This window comes from Panthera uncia, chromosome A2, assembly GCF_023721935.1.
Source record: "Panthera uncia isolate 11264 chromosome A2, Puncia_PCG_1.0, whole genome shotgun sequence".
In the NCBI taxonomy this organism is placed as follows: Eukaryota; Metazoa; Chordata; class Mammalia; order Carnivora; family Felidae; genus Panthera; species Panthera uncia.
This window is the reverse complement of record NC_064816.1, coordinates 138,841,202-138,858,630: the sequence shown is the minus strand read 5'-3', so window position 1 is coordinate 138,858,630 and position 17,429 is coordinate 138,841,202.

The window sequence follows — 17,429 nt, the reverse complement described above, 5'->3', positions numbered from 1 at the left end:
GTACTTTGTCTCACAGGATCCCCCTTAGGATCTCTTGTAGGGCTGGTTTAGTGGTGATGAATTCCTTCAGTTTTTGTTTGGGAAGACCTTTATCTCTCCTTCTATTTTAAATGACAGACTTGCTCGGTAAAGGATTCTAAGCTGCATATTTTTTCTGTTCATCACATTGAAGATCTCCTGCCATTCCTTTCTGACCTGCCAAGTTTCAGTAGAGAGATCAGTCACGAGTCTCCCTTTATATGTTAGAGCACGTTTATCTCTAGTTGCTTTCAGAATTTTCTCTTTATCCTTGTATTTTGCCAGTTTCACTATGATATGTCGTGCAGAAGATCGATTCAAGTTACGTCTGAAGGGAGTTCTCTGTGCCTCTTGGATTTCAATGCCTTTTTCCTTCCCCAGATCAGGGAAGTTCTCAGCTATGATTTCTTCAAGTACACCTTCAGCACCTTTCCCTCTCTCTTCCTCCTCTGGAGTACCAATTATGCGTATATTATTTCTCTTTAGTGCATCACTTAGTTCTCTAATTTTCCCCTCATACTCCTGGATTTTTTTATCTTTTTCTCAGCTTCTTCTTTTTCCATAATTTTATCTTCTAGTTCACCTATTCTCTCCTCTGCCTCTTCAATTCTAGCCGTGGTTGTCTCCATTTTATTTTGCAGCTCATTGATAGCATTTTTTTGCTCCTCCTGGCTGTTCCTTAGTCCCTTGATCTCTGTAGTAATAGATTCTCTGCTGTCCTGTATACTGTTTTCAAGCCCAGTGATTAATTTTATGACTATTATTCTAAATTCACTTTCTGTTATATTGTTTAAATCCTTTTTGATCAGTTCATTAGCTGTCGTTATTTCCTGGAGATTCTTTTGAGGGGAATTCTTCCGTTTCATCATTTTGGATAGTCCCTGGAGTGGTGCGGAACTGCGGGGCACTGCCCCTGTGCTGTCTTGAATAACTTGCGTTGGTGGGCGAGGCCGCAGTCAGACCTGATGTCTGCCCCCAGCCCACTGCTGGGGCCACAGTCAGACTGGTGTGTGCCTTCTCTTCCCCTCTCCTAGGGGCGGGATTCACTGTGGGGTGGCGTGGCCCGTCTGGGCTACTTGCACACTGCCAGGCTTGTGGTGCTGGGGATCTGGTGTATTAGCTGGGGTGGATTGGTAAGGTACACGGAGGCGGGAGGGGCAAGCTCAGCTGGCTTTTCCTTCGGTGATCTACTTCAGGAGGGGTCCTGAGGCACCGGGAGTGAGTCAGACCCACCGCTGGAGGGATGGGTTCGCAAAAGCACAGCGTTGGGTGTTGGCGGTTCCCTTTGGGATTTTGGCTGTGGGATGGGCGAGGGAGATGGCGCTGGTGAGCACCTTTGTTCCCCGCCAAGCTGATCTCTATCGTCTGGGGGTCAACAACTCTCCTTCCCGTTGTCCTCCAGCCCTCCCGTTCTCCATGCAGAGCTGTTAGCTTATAATCTTCCAGATGTTAAGTCCCGCTCGCTGTCCGAACACACTCCGTCCGGCCCCTCTGCTTTTGCCAGCTAGACTCCGGGGGTCTGCTTTGCCGGTGGGCTGCCCCTCTGCCCCGGCTCCCTCCCGCCAGTCTGTGTAGCGCGCACTGCCTCTCCACCCTTCCTACCCTCTTCGGTGGGCCTCTTGTCTACCCTCTTCTGTGGGCCTCTTGTCTACACTTGGCTCCAGAGAATCCGTTCTGCCAGTCTTCTGGTGGTTTTCTGGGTTATTTAGGCAGGTGTGGGTGGAATCTAAGTGATCAGCAGGACACGGTGAGCCCCGTGTCCACTTAGGCAGCCATCTTCCTCTTTTTTTTTTTTAATTTTTAAAATGTTTATTTACTTTTGAAGGTGAGTGGGTAAGTGGGGGAGGGGCAGAGAGAAGGAGACAGAGAATCAGAGGCAGGCTCCAGACTCTGAGCTGTCAGCACAGACCCCGACATGGGGTTTCATGAACCATGAGATCACGACTTGAGCCGAAGTCAGATGCCCAAACGACTGAGCCACCCAGGTGCCCCAACTTGTCTGTCTTTCTTAGCCAGCCTAGTGTCCATCTTCACATGCTCCTCTTGTCATTATCCTAGACTCTACAAATGCTTATCCTTCTAATATATCCTCCTTAACTTCTCTGCCCCCTATCAGGTAAGTGGAGCAGGAAAACTGACAAAATTATACACAACTGAAGTCGGTTAGGTGCACTCAACTAGCGTTTTTCCAATTGAGTCACAACCCACTGATGAACTCAGTCTAGGAGGTTTTGGGGGGTGTTTGTTTTTTAGGTTAAATAGGATGGAGTAGAAAGCGTTCATCTCAGAAAGGAAGCATAAATATTGTTTCACGAATCTTTTGTGTTAGTTATATATACACACACACGTATGTATTGGGCCATAATATAAAATGTATTTCTTTTTTAAAAAATATTTATTTATTTTGAGAGAGAGAGAGAGAGAGTGAGCAGGGGAGGGGCAGAGAGAGAGGGAAAGAGAGAATCCCAGGCAAGCTCCGCACTGTCAGTACAGAGCCCGACGAGGGACTCGTTCTCACAAACCATGAGATCATGACCTGAGCTGAAACCAAGAGTTGGACGCTTAACTGACTGAGCCACCCAGGCACCCCTGTTGAGTTTTTTGTCTTAACGTATCTTAACACACTTTCTATCTCAGTATATACACGTCCACATAATTCTTTAAATTGCTCTATAATTTTACATAGGATAGGCTTAATTTCCCTTTCTCCTACTATTGGGCATTTAGATTCTTTTCAGATTTTGGCCATTACAGAGAATACTGCTGTAAAAAGCTTTCTACATATATTGGATCATAACTGAGAGTGTATTTCTGTTGGATAGATACTTAAAAGTGGAATTGCTGGTCAAAAAGTATATGCATCTAAAATTTCAATACATACTGCCAAATTGTCTTCCAAATAACTGTAGCCAATTTATATTTCCATACAGACCTTTTCCTGATACTCTTACACTAACATTGAATGTTTAACATTTGCAAATCTGATTGTAAAAAGCATCCAATTGTTGCTTTTATTTGCATTCTTTTGATCATTAGTAATCCCAATCATCTTTTCACAAGTCTAGTGTGAAAAGTTTTGGTGAAATACTTGTTTTATCCTTGCCTTTTTTTTTTTTTTTGAAGTTCATTTATTTATTTTGAGAGAGAGAGCGAGAGCGGGTGAGGGGCAGAGAGAGATGGAGAGAGAGAGAATCCCAAGCAGGCTCTGCACTGTCAGCACAGAGCCAGACATGGAGCTCAAACTCATGAACTGTGAGATCATGACCTGAGCTGAAACCAAGAGTCAGACTTTTAACCAACTTGAGCCACCAAGGTGGTCTATCCTTGTCTGTTTTTAAATTGTGTTGTCTTATTCTTACTGATTTGTAGGAGCTCTTAAAAATATTTTCTCCCAGTCTGTTGCTTTTTCTTATCTTTTAAAAGGTACCTTGTTTTATCTAAAAGTTTAAATTTTTTATATGGTGAAATGGTCAGTATATAGCCTTTGGGTCTGGTAAAAAAAAACTTTTCACTCCAAGATTATATTAAAAGGGTCTTGTATTTTCTTAGGACACTTTTATAGTTTTGTTTTTACACTTAGCTCTTTAATCCATGTGGAATTTATTTTTGTGCAACACAGGAAGTAGGAATCTAATTTTGTTTCCAAATGGTTAGCTATTTGTGCCAATGCCATTTGATGTAAAATGCTGCCTTTATCATGACAGAAAGTATAAATATGTGTCTGCTTCTAGATTCCCTCTGTGTCCTCTGTTGACTATACCACATGTTTTAATCATTAAAGCTTTATGTTTTGAAACCTGGTATGGTAAATGCTCCCTTGTTGTTCTTTTTTAAATGTATTCTTATATATTTTTCTCTGCCAGGTGAACTTCATAATAAGCTTATAAATCCCATAAAGAACCATGCTTGGATCTTTTTTTTTTTTCCATGCTTGAATCTTGATTGAGATTATATTTTTATATTAATTGGATAGTTTTATAATTTTGAATTTTTTCATCCTGAAATATGGTATATTTCATTTACTCAGGTCTTCTTTAGGGTATCTTTCAGGTAAATTTTATTTTTACTTACAAGAGTATTATGCATTTCTCATGAGGGTTGTTCCTGAATATTTCAAACCTTTGCTATTTCTGCGAATGAATTTTTTTCGTTTAATGTTTATTTTTGAGAGAGAAACAGAGCATAAGCAGGGGAGGGGCAGAGAGAGAGGGAGACACAGAATTTGAAGTAGGCTCCAGGCTCTGAACTGTCAGCATAGAGCCCAACATGGGGCTCGAAACCAGAACCCAAGAACCGCGTGATCATGACCTGAGCTGAAGTCGGATGCTTAACCGACTGAGCCACTCAGGAGCCCAGATGTTTTTTCCTTACATTTTCTAATTGATTATTGCTGGAATGAAGGACATTTATATATAGTTTTTTTATTGATATTGTGCTTAGCCAGCTTAATGAACTTCTATTAATTATTTATATATTAGGAGCGCCTGGGTGGATCAGTCGGCTGAGAGCTCAGTGCCTGGAGCCTGCTTCGAATTTTTGTGTCTCCCTCTCTCTTTGCCCCTCCCCCACTTGAGCTCTCCCTCTGTCTCTGTCTCTCTCTCTCTCAGAAAAAAAATAAAAAAATTATTTATATATTAATATTTTTTCAGTAAATGCTAATGAACTTTCTAGCTTGACAGTGACATCATCTCCAAATAATGATTGTCTAATTTCTTCCTTTGAGATCTTCCCACTTATTTCCTTTTTCTTAAAAACTTTCTTAAAAACCTACACTGGCTAGGATGTTGTGGTAGCACTTTTGTTTGTTTCCCAGCATCCCTTTCTCCTAACCACATCTCGATTGATTGATTATTTGTTTTTGTGGAATTACGTCTCCCCCATTGTGGGCAGTCATGGAAGAATGGTAAATCCAGGGACCCTACGTTCCCATGATGGAAGTAAAAGAAGCCCTTGGATATTTTTTCATTAGGTCATTCCCATTAGATGCCCTGCATAGTCAAGGGGCAAGTCCATGACCGAAGCTTAGCCAATTAGACTTACTATTCCTAGGACTTTGGCTCTTGAAGAAATTGAACCATATGTAAGTAAGCAAGAAAAACTGCAATTCATTGATTCCAGAGACCAAAGAATTCCTGTCTGTTTCTGAACTAGGTTCTCCAGTCTTCTGGTTGAGGCTGTGAACTTTCTACAAGCTTTCCAGTAAATCCATCCTCCCTTTGGATCAAATTAGTCTGAATCGGTTTCTGTTGCTTGGAACCCAGAAACTTTAGTCTGATACATTTTCTTGGTCTTATCTTTAATTAGAGTACCTTTAACAGTTCACCATCTAAAATAATTTGCATGTTTCTGATGGTTAACTTCTATCTAGAAAAAGGAAGTTTCTTTCCATTCCTACCTCATAAAAGGTTTTCTGAAATCTAAAATGGGATTTTTGCTTCAAAAAGACTGCTCTCTTCTATCAAATGCATTTTTTAGATGTATCAAAATGGAGAAAATCCTGATATTTTCTCCTTTGTCAGTGAGATTTCCTAACATTGACTTATCCTTGCATTCCTACAACAAGCCTTATTTGTGTTATACACACACACACACACACACACACACACACACACACTGCTGTATTTGATTTACTAGTATTTGGTTTAGGATTTTTGCACCTATATTTTTGAATAATATTGTCAATAACTGTCTTATTTAATGTGTAATTTTTGTCTAATTTTAATGACACAGTTATGTTTATTTTGTAAAATAAAGTGGGAAAACTTTCTACCTTTTCTATGATAATCTGGAATTGTTTGCCTAAAGTAGAATCATTTGGGTGCCTGGGTGGTTCAGTCAGGTAAGCGTCCAACTCTTGGTCTCAGCTCAGGTCATGATCTCACAGTTCGTGGGACTGAGCCCCCTTTTGGGCTCTCTGCTGACAGCAAGGAGCCTGCTTGAGACTCTCTCTCCCTCTCCCTGCTCCTCCCCGCTCTCTCTCTCTCAAAAACAAAACAAAACAAAACATTTTTTTTCCTTAATTTTTTCTAGAACTCACTTGTAAAACCATCTAGATCTTCTTGATGCCTTCTCAGGGATAGATTTTTTAAATTACATTTCTCTTTTCTCCAGTGGTTGTTGGTCTCTTTGTGTTTTCTATCTTCTCTTGACTCAATTATACTAAAAAAAATACCCACTTAATCTAGGTTTTCAATTTGTTGATAATAACCTGTATGTAATATTATTTTAAAAATAAGAACTTTCTATTGTTATGTCCCCCCCCCCTTTTTTTTGTCCTAAAAGGACAAAAGGACTTTTTTTTTTGTCCTTTTTTTTTTTTGTCCTTTTTTTTTTTTGGTGTGTGTCCTTTCTCTCTCCTTAATCAGGCATGATAAAAGTTTGTCTACCTCATTGATCTTTTCAAATATTAAGTCTATCCTATTTTTCTTTTCCATTTTGTTAATATTTGCATTTGTCTTCATTAATTGTTTTTTTCTACTTTCTTTGGGCTTATTTTGCTTTTGAGTTGTTAAGTTTCAAGGGAGACCAAGCCTGACTTCTCTATAAAAGCTGAAAACATCAGTCTTTCTTGTCACTTGGACACAGGCACATGATCTGGGCTCTAAATAAAGCCAAGCTACCTACCCGAGTGTTTGAATTGGCAGCCAGCAAGGCACAGAAGTGGTTGTGGTGGCATTTGCAACAAGATCAAGTTCTTGGGATCAGGCTGTCAGGGTCAGTGGTGCCAGATGCAGCTGCTGGCACCTGGTGGTCGCAGTAGCCTTGTCCTGTGCAGACTAGTCTGGTGACCTATGGTGGGCATTGTCCTAACTGTGCACCTCTAAGCTTGGTTCTACTGCTAAGCCAGTGTTTCTGTGAGCTAATCTGTGTCCTTTAGTAAATTCATTTTCTGCCTTAGTCAGCCAGAGTTGGTTTCTATTGTTTCCACATAAGAATCTTGACTCAATACGTGCTTTCATTGTTATTGCTTTCAAATAAATTATGTTTCTAAACAACATTTTAGTTTCCTCTTTATCATAGGAATTATTTAGAAGGATGTTTAAAATATTTCCCAGTTCCAGGGCACCTGGGTAGCTCAGTCAGTTAAGCATACTAGTTTAGCTCAAGTCATGATCTCATGGTTTGTGAGTTTGAGCCCCACATCAGCCTCTGCGCTTACAGCTTGGAGCCTGGAGCCTGTTTCAGATTCTGTGTCTCCCTCTCTCTCTCTTTCTCTCTCTCTCTGCCCCTCCCCTGCTTGTTCTCTCTCTCACTCTTTCTCTCTTTCAAGAAAATAAAGAAGCATTTAAAATATTTCCCACTTGATAAATATTTTTGTTCTTTGTTGTTAATTTCTCTTTTTCTTGTGATATGGTCAGTTAATACGGCTTGTATGATTATCTTTAAAAAATTTTTTTTTAATGTTTATTTTTGACAGGGGGAGAGAGAGACAGAGAGAGAGTGAGGAAGGGAGAGGGAAAGAGGGAGACACAGAATCTGAAGCAGGCCCTAGGCTCTGAGCTGTCAACACAGAGCCCGATGCAGGGCTCGAACTCACAAACCATGAGATCATGACCTGAGCCGAAGTCAGATGCTTAACCGACTGAGCCACGCAGATGCCCCTATGATTTTTTATTTTTGAAATTTGTTGAAAGTTTACCTGTGATCTAATATATGTCACATTTCCTTACCATCCAATAGTATATTTTTCATTTGTAAGTAGGAAGTTTCCTCTCTGAATGTAGCCATTCAAGGATTCATCAATTTTACCTTATAGTTCTGAGAGTCTTCATAATCAATTATATCTTCTTTAGTATAAAATATTCTTTTTGTTTCATTTACTATTTTTCTTTTTTAGTCTTGAATCCCATTTTGTTTAATATTAATATTACTACATTTGCTATTTTTTTCTTACCAATTGTATTTTCCATACTTCTACTTAAAAATTTTCTTCATAATTCCTTTCCATCCATCTTTCCTTCTCTTATTCCCTCCTTCCTTCTTCCTTACCTCCTTCTTGCCTTCCTTCCTCCCTGTCTCCCTCACTCCCTTTCCTTCCCTCCTTCCTTCTTTTTCTACTACTTCTTTCTTTCCTTCCTTCCTTCCTTCCTTCCTTCCTTCCTTCCTTCCTTCCTTTTTCCTCTACCCAATCTGCAAATCTCTGTCTTTTAAAAGGGGAATTTAACATATTTGTGTTTATTATGATTATAGATATGGTTGATTATAGCCCTACTACTTTATCTTATATTTATCATTATCTCTCGACTTTTTGTTTTCCTTTCGGGTCTTTTGCTGGATTTATTACCTTTTCTTCATTTAATTTTTATTTCTCTTTTCCTGATCATTCTCCTTTAAGTTTTTATCCCAGATATTTAAAATTAAAATTTGCCTTCAGATTTTAGAGCAGCGCTGTCTAATAGAAATTAATGTGGTGATGGAAATGTTCTATATTCTGCAGAGAAGACTGCTTTCTGTATTACGGCATAGTAATCACTAGCTGCATGTGGCTGTTGAGTACTTGAAATGTGGCTAGTGCAATTGAGGACCTGAAGTTTTCATTTTCATTTTAATTAATGCAATTAATTTTAAGAAATTCAAATCAATGCAAATTTCAACAACCACATGTAACCAGTGAGTGCCATTATATTAGTTTGCTACAACTGCCATAACAAAATACCGCAGACTGGTGTCTTAAACAACAGTCACTTATTTTCTCAAAGTTCTAGAGGCTAGAAATTCAAGATCAAGGTGTTGGCAGGCTCCATTTCTCCTGAGGCCTCTCTCCTTGGCTTACAGATGGCTGTCTTCTTGCTATGACCTCACCTGGTCTTCCCTCTGTGTACATGAGTCCCTGGTGTCTCTCTGTGCATCTACCTGTCCTCTTCTTATAAGGACACCATCAGATTGGATTAGGGGGCCACCCTGACTGCCTCATTTTAACTTAATCACCCCCTTAAATGCCCTATCTCTAAATACAGTTGCATTCTGAAGTGCTGAGGGTTAGGGCTTCAACTTATAAATTTTACAGGGACACAGTTCAGCCCATAACAACCATATTGGAGGGTGCAGGCCCAAAGTTAATCTGTACTTTTTTTGCACCCCAGATACACAGCTACTCACCTTAGGATACTTTGATTTTTCTCCTCTTCATCCAGTCCCACCATCTGCTATATGGTAATCATCTAGAATTCTACTTCCAATTTTTTCTTGCTTTCTGCATTAAGAATTGTTAGAATTAACTAGAAATTTTACATATTTCTTTATCATTTTTTCTTATATACCATGCATTTCTCTTTCTTAAGCTCATTTATCTTGTTGCTATAATATTGCTCTTGAGTAATTCTCTCAGTGTACTTTGAGGGCCAGGTATAGGATTCTAAGTTCAAAATTAATTTCTCTTAATTTGAAGCTATTGTTTAAACTGCTGGTATCTCACTCAGATCCCCTTTAGCAGGCTAGGGCAGATCCCCTTTAGCAGGCCCTCAACCACTGTGAGCATTGGTTACTAACAGTTCACTCCTGCCCACCGTTGCATGAACTGTTCTTTATTCAATGACCACTAACCACCCCCCCTCTTTTTTTTTTGACCGCTAACCCTTTTGGTAAATTACTCACCACTACTCCTGGGGGAGCCTCCAGCCAATTATTGCCTGATAGGGGAGTATAAAAGGCTTTTAATATTGCCTCAAGGTGGGACCAATTCTGGGGACTGTTCATGCTTCAGGGCTTTCCAAGGGATCAAGCTGAAGCCAGACTCCTGCTGACATATCTTAGTTTAGTTCCTTCCCCAGCCCTATTCTGTTTCTCTTATTCTCTCTCTCCTTCTAGCACTCCCTTAATACATCATGTGCACCCAAATCCCTGTTTCAGGCTGGGCTTCTAGGGAACCTGATCTAAGATACACTGTCTCAATATTTTCTATTCTCCCATGCCCTCATTCTTAGCCCAGGACCCAATGTCAATTAGACCTTCAGAAAATGTTCACTGAATGAAAAAATGGAATCATCTTCCTTGGGCAGCATGTTGATTATAGTACACTTTCTTTCTAAGTGTAATTTCTGATCATGAAATTAAAATTCCTGATTTTGGCATAAAGCCTATTTCACTGGCTTATACACATTAAGCCCACCTGCCTTTATTTATTAGTCTACTCTGATTTTTTGTTTTTACTGATTTTATGATCCCAAACATTATTTAATTTTTACATCTGAATTATATATAGTACTACATTGCTTGTATATTGTGTTATGTGTCTTATTTCCTCAGCTGGAACACAATTTTATGGATTTTATGTTTCTCTGAATTGCTTAGGACCAAGCAGCTTGCTAGATACATAGTGCTCAATTAATAATTGTACAATGTTTATGTAACAGTTTAGTTTAAAGGGATTGTATTTGAACACAAATTTTCTCTTAGAAAGTGCTTCTTTTTTCTTTATTACCTTGGATCATTTAATCCCTGTTTGAAAACTCTATTTCCATAGTAACAGATTGTCATAAAAGAAAGATTATCATAAAAGAAAGAAAAGTGTGGTCTTTACTTCGAATGGCCAGAAAGAGAAGCATGGGAAGGAAAGTGCAAAATTATAAATAAAATGAATGAATCAAGCAGAGGGAAATAGTGCAAAGAATGACAAATCATTTCTAACACTGTTAATGGTATTACTGTACTTCAAGATGATTAAACTAGCCAGCAGCATCCAGAAGCTCAAACATTAGTAATGTGATAAACTTTAGAAGCTGAAGGCAAAAAGCATTAGGCCAGTCCCGGGGGTCCTTCCTGGCTTCAAAGCAGTGCCCTCTATTTGATCAGTGAGGGCAATAGTATAGAACCTACGCTCTGTAATGATTTACAGTATCATCAAGTTCCCAATAAGCCTGTATTTAAGACTTGCCCGAGGTGACTTTGTCTTTAATTTGCAAAAAGTGGTCAATATCCAAGTAGTGACAAACCGAATCTGGCCCACAAATGAGAGAGAAAAATAACGTGACACAAAACAAACTTCTTTTTGGAGAACCTAAAGAGAGTTCATGACAACCTTCGGTGACTGGAATTGGGTGGGTATTTCTTTGGCTTTACGTGGCAAGATATTTTAAAATACACTTAGTGGTTGTTGCTGTCAACCAGACTTTCCTTGCCATTGAGGATGCTCGCCTCTTCTTGCAGTGGAGAATTTGGGGTTGAACAAAGGACCGCCAGAGAGGTGTCAGAAGTTGAGGGGCTCCTGGCTGGCTCAGTCAGTAAAGCATGCAACTCTTGATCTTGGGGTTGTGAGTTCGAGCCCCATGTTGGGTGTAGAGATTACTTAAAAATAAAATCTTACAAAAACATTCAGAAATAGCCAAAGTAAAACTAATGAATCACTGAAGTAGTAATCAGTAAAAGTTTATTGAGCACACACTAGTAAGACAGTTTGTAAACTGGAAGGACTCAAACCAAGGCACAAAATAAGGCTCAGGGGTGTAATGTTATAAAACAGCTCGTGTAATGAGAAAGCACTGACTATTCTTCATAGTAATTATTATATTGGTTATAATATAAGAATTCTCTCAGATGATAGGGAACTGGTCAGTGGTTACCTAATATCAACCTTGCAGTTTAGGTTTTGCATATGATTATCAGAGGCATAAGCAAGAAACCACCCAGGTCAAATTAGTCTTGCAAAATAAGCTAAATTAAACTTTGTATGACTAAACTGGTTTGGTCTGCTCAGGGAATTTTCAAAGATTCTCTCTGTTTGTTTTTTATTTTAACAAATGAGATTACACCTAAAGCTGAAAACTGACCCAGTCTTGGGGGTGCAAAAATTCAGATAAATGTCTAAACATGGATTTCTGTTTATTAGCTTGGGATTCATTAGGCTTCTTCAGCAGAGGAGAGATGTCCCATCATTTCTGAAAAATTCTTAATCATCAATCAAAATATTTTTTCCTATTCTTTTTCTCTCTTGTCCTTAAAATTTTTTTTAATGTTTATTTATTTTTGAGAGAGAGAGAGAAAGAGAGAGAGCACAAGCAGGGGAGGGGCAGAGAAAGAGGGAGACACGGAATCTGAAGCAGGCTCCAGGCTCTGAGCTGTTAGCACAGAGCCCAACATGGGGCTCAAACTCAAGAACCATGAGATCATGACCTGAGCTGAAGTAGGACACATAACCAACTGAGCCACCCAGGCACCCCTCTCTTATCCTTTTAGAGCTCTGGTTTGGCATAATCTTTTGGTCTCTTTTTTGTAATTTCTATCAAGATCTCTCTATGTTACCTTCTGGATGATTGTTTCTGTCTTCCTGTTTCACACTTTAGCTTTTTTAGCCTATTAAAATTAAATTTTTTTTAGTTGTAGAAGCTGTATTTTAGTCTATATGCTGCAAAAGTGAGCACTACGTATATATTTTTTGTTTATTTAAAAATAGGCTTCATCATTTCTATGATGTCTTTCTTTTTCCTCATATTTTAAACCATTCTTAAATTTATTTAGATACAAAGCCTTTTAGACTTTTTTTTCAGGTCTTTTCTGTTGGCTTTTGCACATGGTACTGGTTTTTTCCTCTGTGTTTTATGTAGTTTTGGGAGAAGGGTTTTTTTTTTTTTTTTAATAGCGTGACCTCATGTTTTTTGGAAACTTATTTGCACAAACTCTTTGAAACTGTGATAAATCTAATACTCCAGAGAGGATTTGAATTTGTTTCTGTCAGGAACCTGGAGGAACTACCAGCCCAGGACAACTCTAAATTGACTTTATAGCTTGTGATTTATTGGACCTCCCAGGTAGTGTGAATGTGGCCTATAAAACTGCATGAAGGCTGGCTGTGGTTAAGAAATTTTAGGGAAGAGTCCCACCCTCTCTGAGACTAAATTTCTGGATAGGTGATATTGTTTTCAGTTCTGTGAGTGCCAGAATTATTTCCTAGGTCACTCTTACACTGGGGGTGAGGCCCTTGGCAGTCTTGGCTTTATGAAAGGGGATCTCCTATTAAACCACCCATGTTGTGTGAATCCTGGGCTTTGTGGCCTTTATTCTGTGGCTTTACTGGACTGGGAAAAACAAGGAGCATGTTCATTCAGTTTGGCAAATGCCCCCCAAGCCAAAACTAGCTTCATTTCTCTGATTACCCCTCTCAGTTCCTACTTTCACTGAATTCCCCATATACTCAATAGCCAGGTAATTTATTTTATTGTATTTTATCTTGTATTTTGTTTTCTGCAGGAAGGTCAGGTAGGGTACTCTTTTAACCAGAATTGCTAGAAATAAAGCCCAGATATCAATTTGATATTATGTTGGGGGAAAACTTTCCTAATACTGAATAACTAGAAGAGCATTTGATGACCCCAGAATGAAACACATGACAGTGCTTTTTATAAGTATAACTAGCAATAATATTATAATGACATACATAAAATAGTGAAGTGGTATTTGATAAGGGTTTTTTTTTTCAGTTTATTTATTTTGAGAGAGAGAGGGCATGCACGCGACCGTGCATGTGCTCAGGGGAGGGGCAGAGAGAGAGAAAGAGAGAGAGAGAGGAGAGAGAATCCCAAGCAGGCTGTGCACTGGCAGCACAGAGCCTGATGTAGGGCTTGAACCCACAAATCGTGAGGTCATGATCTGAGCTGAAATCAAGAGTCAGGTGCTCAACAAGCCACCCAGGTGCCAGATCAGGATTTTAATGCAAACATGTATATTTGATTTTATCATTTAATACTTCACTTGTGTTAATGATTGTGTAATAGAGCTAGGGTTTTATGGGGGTGAAATATTGTATTTTCCTGCCTTCCACTCTTCAAAGACCTTCTAATATCCTGAATGCTGGCCTGGCAATGAAGGCTCTTCAAAATGACAAGAGCTCATTTGCTTTATTTTTCCCTTGCTCCCTTTGTAGAGGGTGATACTCTCCACACCCAGACTTCACTGTTAGTAGCCCCTGACTGTGTTCTTCACCATTAGTAGCCCCTGACTGTGTTCTTTGCTTTGCTACCTCAAAGCCTTTGCATTTGTCCTGCCTCCTCTTCCCACCCATGCCTTGATTATTTTTGCAAAGAATATGGTTTTGGGGAAATAATGCATCTTTTCTACCTCTATTTCTGCTCTGAGGTTTATTTAGAAAGCATCCTTCTGAAGCCTCATCCTGACAAGACAAGATGGGATCTCTTTCTTTACCACCCAGAGCCTTTTAAACCTGTCTTCAAGCTCTTCTATTCTGGCTTGCATTATCATTTTGATTTTTTCTTACCCTCTCTGTTAGAGTAAGCTTCTTGGATGCGGAGACTTATTCGTAAGTGTGTGTTCCCCTCCAGATGCCAAAAACAGTGTCCAAAACATGTGGTGTAGGTACAAGAAAAGCACCAGATGTAATATAATCAAAATCCATCTATTTAATGGATGAAATAGACTGGCTTGAGCACAGAGCACTCTTCTTTCAGTGTCAGTGCGTGTGAAATTATGAAAGGCGATAATAAGATGATATGGGAAAAAAGTGTGGCTTGTATGTAAGCAGGATTTGGAGCCCTTGTACTATGCAGAAGAAAGAGAATCATTATTCAGGAGGTAGGTGGAAAAAATGATTGATTTATTATCATTGACCTTGTGCATAAGTCTTTGTAAGCGGATCCAAGTTAAATTTTGCAGGATTATTGTCAAGAATGAGAATTAGAGGAATTCTTCTAGGATATAATTAAGCGTGGGCTAAATGCAAATTGCATAGTGTGAAGTCACCCAAGGCTAGCTTAAATTTAACATGACAGTTTTTCAAAATATTATTTTCTTATGTGAGGACCCCAGAATAAGCACAATCATTTTTTGTGAGCAGCGTATCTTTATTTCTGCTCCCCGTTAGGTCTTTTGTGTTTTCAGATGCCTCTGCCTTCATGTGAGACATCACTGCAGCCTCGTGGCTGGCTGGTGGGATCGCTGCCTTTTCATACCCTTCACCAGATACAAAGCCCTTTGTAGCCACACGGCACTTTGAACTTTTTCAAAGCATAGTTACACCTTTTATGCCTGCAACTCTGTGAAGTAGGAAGCAGGAGTTTCACGACCCACCTTTTACTGAACAATGAGCCACAGAGAGGTTGAATGATGGCTTAAATCAGTGGTGCTTCCTCACCAGCCTACTCTGCTTTCCTTCCTTCAGTGAAATTGTGTGGGCACACGAGCTCTCCTGGAACAAACACAAGCTGGGTTGTGTAGGCTACTTGACACACCTGTGTGATTGCTTGCTCTGCTGCATAAACAGAGGGCTGCAGGAAGATGGATGTGTTCTGAGAAAGCTTGTTTATGAGTTCACATGTGTCATCTACACTGACGTGTGAACCCTGTGGGTGAGCCAATTTTCATAATGACTTCACATCATCATGCTAAGAGTTGACAATGATTTGGAAATTGGTTCACTTAATTTATGCCAGATACTTTCTTACTGTTTTATCACTATAGGCAAAATAACATTCAGATGGGAGAATTTTCATTTTGAAATTAACTTTTGGGCTCCCAAGCCAAACACTCATAAGACTGGTTAACCTGTCTTCTGGTAATAGCAAAATAAGCCCATCTCTAGCCAAGAAGCAGGGAATTCTTCCAAATCATTTGTTTCACCTGGAACTAAATCCATGAATTAGCCCAGTGGGCATGATGGCGTTATTTAAGAATTTACAGAAGAAGTGAATGAACTTATTCATATCTCCTCACTCTTTTAGTAATTCCTCTACAGACTTCTCAAAAGGCAAGTTTTTTTTTTCTTAATACATTTATCATGGCTTTATTTACCCCAACATTTCCATTTAAAAATTTTATTCAGTTTTGTGGCACATTTTCACAGTTTTGCCATTTAAACCCATTTCATTCTTCAGGTTTGCATTAAAGAATTTATATAACTGTAGTGTTCTCTATGAATAAGAACTTTGACTCCAAAATCTGTTTTTCACTAATATATTTCTTCTAATCCTTAAGTGATTCTTACTGTTTTCCTCCAGACCAGATAAGTTGATTTCTCTCTTCTCCATTATGATCACCTATGTCAGTACTGTAGACCAGAATATTCATTTTGCGTGTGAGGTAGGTCTCGCCTTTTAATGTTTCCACTAGCTGTATTCAAGTAGCTCCCTTAAAATAAGTCCCGGCCTTAGTTTTTTGCAGAATGAAAGTGACAAAGTAAGATCACCAGCAGGCCAAGAGAGAGAGCTGATGGACTCTTATCCTCAATAAAGGGATGCTGGAGGTTGGGGACTAGGTTGGCAAAATGCAGTCTGGGGAGGACTGGGGTCATCGAAGACCCTTTACTAGTTGAATGGAGGTTGTATGGATTCAGCCTAGCGTGCAGAGGTGCTGAACTTGGGGAAAGACTGAAGTTCTAGATCCTCTTCTGCTGCTTTGTAGCTCTAATATCTTGGATAAATTACCCAATCTCTCTGAACTTCATATTCCTAATTTATAAAATAAGAATAACGGTTGGGGTGCCTGGGTGGCTCAGTCGGTTAAGCGTCCGACTTCGGCTCAGGTCACGATCTCACAGTCCGTGAGTTCGAGCCCCGCGTCGGGCTCTGGGCTGATGATGGCCCAGACCCTGGAGCCTGCTTCCGATTCTGTGTCCCCCTCTCTCTCTGACCCTCCCCCGTTCATGCTTTGTCTCTCTCTGTCTCAAAAATAAATAAACGTTAAAAAAATTTTTTTTAAAGAATAATGGTAATATCTCCTAGGGTCAGTCATCTATTGCTAGGTAACAAACTGACCCAAAACTTGATGGCTTAAAACATGATAATTTATTTGCTCACAATTTGATCTGGGTTCAGCTGGGCAGTTCTTCTGTTGGTTTTTTGGGGTCACTAATGCAGGTACAATGATATGGGGGTTTGACTGGAGCTGGATGACCCCACACAGCTACCCCCTCACATGGAGGTCAGCTGGGACTCTCAGCAGAGTGCCTCCATTCTCTATGTGGCTGCTTCAACAGCAGAGCCTGGGTTTCTTACATGGCAATGGCAGTAATTCCAAGAAGGCAAGTCTCAATGTGCAAGGGCTTACCAAGTCACATGGCTAAGCCCAGGGTCAGTGAGAGAGGGAACTATGCCACAATGTGGAGGCTCTATGTAGGATGATTTAGGTAACAGTCTATACATTCTTTCAGTCAAATGTGGTGATCCATGGAAAATGATTTTTTTAAGTGTTATATCAGCGTACATTCTATGTGGTGTGTATGTGCACGTATGAGTGGAGATGGTGGTGGGGAGGAGATAGGAAAACTTTAATAGATATTGAACTCACAGTCCTGAAAATAATTATTTAGTTTTATCTTTGACCTCCATTATTAAATTAAAAATATTTAATTAAGGTGGGCTTAGAGGTGTAGCATGCTGGAACCTGGGTAAAGTGATCAGTATGTGAAGCTTAAGAGAAATGGATTTAGCCACAGAGGATTAAAGACTCTGTGTTTCGAAAATATATCA